Source organism: Bacillus rossius, unplaced genomic scaffold (assembly GCF_032445375.1).
Source record: "Bacillus rossius redtenbacheri isolate Brsri unplaced genomic scaffold, Brsri_v3 Brsri_v3_scf35, whole genome shotgun sequence".
Taxonomy (NCBI): domain Eukaryota; kingdom Metazoa; phylum Arthropoda; class Insecta; order Phasmatodea; family Bacillidae; genus Bacillus; species Bacillus rossius.
Window position 1 is genome coordinate 227,971 of NW_026962535.1, and position 5,913 is coordinate 233,883.

At 36.9% G+C, this 5,913-nt stretch overlaps 1 non-coding gene across 1 annotated transcript; it reads right to left on the reverse strand.

The window, feature by feature from the left end:
* Nucleotides 1–4,665: 4,665 nt before the first annotated feature.
* LOC134544246 (5S ribosomal RNA) lies at nucleotides 4,666–4,784 on the reverse strand. Its single transcript, XR_010077636.1, has one exon. It is a non-coding gene; the product is annotated as a 5S ribosomal RNA (ribosomal RNA).
* Nucleotides 4,785–5,913: the final 1,129 nt, after the last annotated feature.

Here is a 5,913-nt window from a genome sequence, read left to right on the forward strand (position 1 = left end):
TATTGTACACAAAAGATTTGCACACAATGCAATGTATTCTGCATAGGAAATAAAAACTCTTCAAACAGTGCCTGTCTGCAGTAGCAGCACCATCAGCAGCAGCAGCAGCAGCAGCAGCAGCAGCAGCAGCAGCAGCAGCAGCAGCAGCATAAAGTTCACCATTAATACCCTGAGACCTAATCCTTACAAAAAAAATATGTGTGTGTGTGTGTGTATATATGTGTATATATATATATATGCTGAAATAAGAGTGAGATGTTTGTAAGACGTTTTCCTGCTTAAAAACTTTAAATAATTTTGCACCTAAACTATACACACAATGTAATTGATAAATTTCTTTATTTATTTATTTATTTCCCCCGCTTCAAATACCATAAGAAATTTTTTAACCAGAATTTTACCTAACGGCAGAGGTGTGGCTATAGGAGGCAATGATTGCAACAACTGATACCTTCATGACTAGTATTGTTGGCCCTTAGAAGGGCCGATAAGGTGGTACAGTGCCACAGAAAGTGCCAGCGGTCCTGCTGGCATCTTCATTTCCGCTTTGGGGCTGCTTTCTTGGGCGACTTGCTCTTTGGGGCAACCTTCTTTGGCTTTGGAGCACGGGGTTTCTTCGTGGGAGGTTTGGACACCTTTTTTGCCTTTGAAGGTGCCTTCTTGGGCTTGGGGGTTGCAGCTGCTGCCTTTTTTTTCTTTTCTGCTGTAGGCGGAGTCTTCTTGACTGGTTTCTTGCCCACCGCTGCCTTCTTGGCTACGGATCGCTTCTTTTCCTTAGGGGCAGCTGCACCACGCTTGCCGCTTGGAGCCTTGGGCTGGTCCGGAGCACCGGTGGTCCCTGAAGCCAGCTTGAAGGAGCCAGACGCACCCTTGCCTTTGGTTTGGACAAGCTCGCCGCTAGCCACTGCTGCCTTCAAGTATTTCTTGATGAAAGGTGCCAGCTTTTCCGCATCTACTTTGTAGGTAGAGGCGACGTATTTCTTGATGGCTTGCAGTGATGAGCCGCCCCTTTCCTTGAGGCTCTTGATCGCAGAGGCCACCATTTCAGATGTGCGCGGGTGCGCGGGCTTGGCTCGTGGCTTCTTCGACGCAGCCTTGCCTTTCTTCGGGGAAGCTGCCTGTGATGGGGCAACAGCTGGTGCTGCAGTCGCTGCTGCGGTATCTGCCATGACGAGACTGATCCTACAGAATGCAAGAGCAAAGTGAAAATAAAATTTTTCTCTCTGCAAATATCTGGTTACCCAATTTTCTGGTTGCGGACGGTTCAGAAAATTCTCGATGCCTTGCTCACGTAGGGAGCAGCGCACTTTGGACAGCGAAAGTAATGTAGGGCTTCTTTAGCACTGATTTTTCAATGTTTTCTAAATGTCAGCAGTCTACGATGACATAATGGGCAGTTCCACTAATAGTGTAATTTTTTTATGGCAGCTGCACTGTTTAATTTGCACTGCGAGCTGTTTAAATTTACTGCTACACCAAACAGGGAACTTTTCATTTGCAGATGTTATTCAAGGAATCAAATACGTAATTTGTGCTGGAATCACTTGAAAATGGTTAAATTAACTTAGGTATACTTTAGTGTATAGTATGCTGAAAATGTGGAGATAATTTCATGAAGGCTGTTTGCTGTGGAAGCACTAGCAAATCACCTTGTTCAGTGCCACCTGGAATGGCTTTCTTCGTGCACCTCCAAGGATGATGTGATTATTATTGTGAGTAAATTTTGTTTACATTTTCATTGTGTGAATAATAAAACTTTTAACTGTACACACAACAAGCATTTCACTTGGATCTGATGCATTCTCAAGAGTGCAGTTTCTGTTTAGCTTTTAAAACTGGCTGCCCTTCAATTCACTCAAGGTGCAGATGCAAGTTGCTGATGAAGTATTCCACACACATGCTACATTGGAGAAATATTTTAATAAAAATTAAAACTCTTGCAGGATTTCGAATAAAAACTATCCTATTTATCCCTTCTATGTTTTGGTACTGCGAAATTGAGAGAGGTAAGTAAGTTGTGAGGTTATTTTTACTTGCTTGCATGTGAGGTTAGCAGAGCAAAAATATTTTTGAAATTGCAGATACATGGTCACTTTATTTCGTTGCAAACATTTATAAGCTCGTAATCTTATTTAAAGTCTCCATACTTAATGCGTTTGGAAAACCTTCTTTCTCTCAATTTTACAATGGAACAAAATTTTACTTGTATGTGTACATTAATTCCATCTCTAAATGATGTAGGTTTACGCACCGAGATCAGGTACATTGTAGAGAGAAAAACACACGAGTACCTGCTTATTTTGAAGTTTTAATGAGTATATTAAAAAAAAAAAAAAAAAACGATAAAAATATAATTGAAAAAGTATATTATTCACGTATTTTTGAGGATGAGGGGAGGGGGTGTTTTTGTCCGATGGTCGTTTATCTTTAAAGAAATTTCCGTTGGACCTGTGCGTTCTTGCTCTGCCAATTCTCGAAAAATGAAAAATTTATGTCGTCTTTTATGTGCTAACTTCATTATATTTGGCTGCATTCGTATTTTTATTAGTTTTGAAACATTCATGTCACGGAAAATAATCATAAACCAGGACAAAAACGTTTTGACTAAATGTTCTAGGTTGGTTGTAAAACATTTTCTTATTTTATTTCACATCGGAAACATCTGTTAAGTTGTAAGCTTTGTAATGAATGCGACAGTCACTTGTTCGCTGAAGTGTTTGTTTAAGAAATTAGTATTGTAAATTTGTTTATGGTCTTGTTAAATGAAATTTTAAGTGAAATCATTTGGGAAAACAGAGGCTACAGGAATTTTCAACACAACTTGATGACCGACGTTGTGACTAGTGTGGGAGTGTGTGCTCGTGTAAATATCAATTTTTCTTACTCCTCGTGCCGGTCAACAGGAAAACAGCGAGTGTGTTATCTCATCGCGGGCGTGTGATTGCGTGTGGTAAATTGTGCTAGGTTAATTACCGCAAAACTCCACTGTGTGCAAATATGTAGTGTGTCGCTGTATGCAAATATTTGGTATGTCTTTTTTTTTTTTTTTTTTTTTTTTCAGGCAATACACACTTTGAATTTTACACAATTTCGATGCTGCAACCTAAGTGTATACATGCGAATAGGATTGCTTAAATGAAAAAGTAAAGTAGGAGGTAAGTGCAAATGTTTCCAGGAGGTTATGCACACACAATCTATTTTATGAATTAATAGTTATTATCTAAGAAAATGATAGAAGATTATAAATAATGTGTGCAGAATAATACAGAATTTGCATGTTACACAAAAAAAAAATATATATATATTCCAAATATTGTTAGCAAAATGCACCTAGATTAGTGAGCTGGATTTTTTTTTTTTTTTTGTATTTTTGTTCTGTTGATCCCACGTGGAGTCAAGGCTCCGGGATATAGAACATGTATGTGCAGACAATTAATATTTACATGATGCAAGTTACCAAGAAAAAAAATTTCAAAAAAAAAAAATACATAACATGTTACACAATTTAACTTTATGCAAAACATGAAGCAGCTGTTATCACAAGTCCATTCAACAAATTAACAGTTCAATTTCTCTATTATCAATCAAATTAAAGAATAGCTTCAGAGGGTAGGTAGGATATTCTAGAAGAATTTTTTTTACTGTTTTTTTTTTTAATACTGGTAAATTGTTTTAGTTATTTTCTGTGATATTAAGTTGTAAAGTTTTACTCCCAAGTAATTTAGTCCATTTTCAAATCGCCTAGTGTTATGTTCAACTATCCTCAATTTACTAGCATTTCTGGTGTTATACCTATGTGCGAATATCTAAAAAAAAAAAAAAAAAAAAAATAATAATTTTTTTTTTCTTCTTTTTCTTAAGAATGAATAAAAAGTTTCTAGAACGTATTCATTTATGGCAGTCAGGACTTTAAGTTTTTTGAATTTTGGTCTGCAGTTAGATGATTTTTTATCTTTTGTTATTATTCTAATAGCTCCTTTTTTTTTTTTTTCCCCCAATGTTATATGGCAGAAAGAGTAGAGCTATGGCTACTGTGACATCATGCATTGATGGGAAGGTTATTGTTGGATAACAAAAATTTAGATGATATAATTTTTATTTTTTTCCATACACAACACATTGCAGGTACAATTTTACAGGTTACAGCTGTACCACCTCTAGTATTGCTGCCGACCATCCAACAAATGAGCACACTAAACAGGCATTGATGACATTGTTATCAACGTCTTTTTGAATCTCTCATTATTATACATAACTGCCCACTGAAACAGAGAAACTTCAAAATAGGTGTGTGTGTGTGTGTTTATATATATATATATATATATATATATATATATATATATATATATATATACATATATACATACATACATACATACATACATACATACATACATATACACTTATATATTTATTTTTTCACTTTGAATTTTGTATGAGGTATACACATGCAAAGATTCACAGCTACTGGGTGGGTGAGTGAGTGAGTGAGTGAGTGAGTGATTGATTGATTGATTGATTGATTGATTGATTGATTGATTGATTGAGAGAGAGTGAGTGTGTGTGTTAGGGGGGGGGGGGAAATGTGGTGATTGTGGGGGAAAAAAAAATTTAAAATTGAAATTTTTAAAAAAAAATTTTTTTCTGTAGGGTGCAAAATAGTAGTGCCAACGGCACGTGGTGTTCCCAAGCGGTCACCCATCTAAGTACTAACCACGCTCGACGATGCTTAACTTCGGTGATCGGACGAGAACCGGTGTGTTCATCGTGATATGGCCGTTGGCAATGATATAGATGTTTTTTTTTTGCAGTTTGTATTTGCCACTCGAAATAGCTATACCAGGTGTGATTGTTACAAACAACAGGAGAAATCGTGTAATGAACACTCTTTTACTTCCCCCCCCCCCTCCCCAAACACAACACCCACCACCCTCACCATCCCAACCACCAAAGCCCTCTTCAAAATACACTCTCACACACACACACAAACCCACACTCTATAACTGATGAACATTACCATAACTTCTTAAAGCCATTAGATAATATTTAACTCAAGAAAGGTATTGTGATATGTTTAAAGAAAGAAAGGTGAAACCTTTAACTTTACCAGCAGGTATTAGTATCACTGAGGTATCTTCTAGGTTGTAGCAGCAATAGTAGTAATAATAATAAAATTAAATAAGGTAATAAAAAAGAAAAGTTATACATGTGATCAAATCATGAATGTATAAAACTGGAATGAATTTAAATTTTTTTTATTTTTCTTCATAGGCTGTTTTGAAATTGATGAGTAAGTGCCTCTTCTTTTAAATTTTTTAATGCTGAACACTGTTACATAAGAGATGAATGTTTAGAAAATTTAAAAAAAAAAAGCTAGCCCAGCCCCCTCCCCCCCTCACACAAAATCCAAACAAAAAAAAAACACCCTCCTTCAAAACATCACATAATCATCCAGCCAGCAGTGCAGACGAGAAATTTGCACTCGGGGCCGCCATTTTGACGATAAATTCTTGAATGGCACACCAAAGGTAGGAAAGAATTTAAAAAAATAAAAATAATGGGCGAGCACCCTCGCGTCTGCCTGTAGAAAATGAAGTTAAAAGTAACATAACCTAAAGACAGGCATACACTAGGGTGCTCCCAGGCGGTTGAGAAATTTTTTCCCGCCAAAAGACTTATATATATTATTTATTTTACTGTTTTTGGCAGGGGGCTATGTCGGTCTGTGTGCAAAGTAGTTCCTACTCCCGCCGCCAGGAGCGCGCGCGGTGGGTAGCGATGTTGTTTTTTCTGCTTTCATTTGTTTATTATTTAGAGGGTTAATGCTATGTAAATGTACGCAAGTTTGGTTATGTGTCGGTAGTTGTGCGAGATTTAATTTCCGAAACGAAATTTGACTTTCATCGGCCTGCA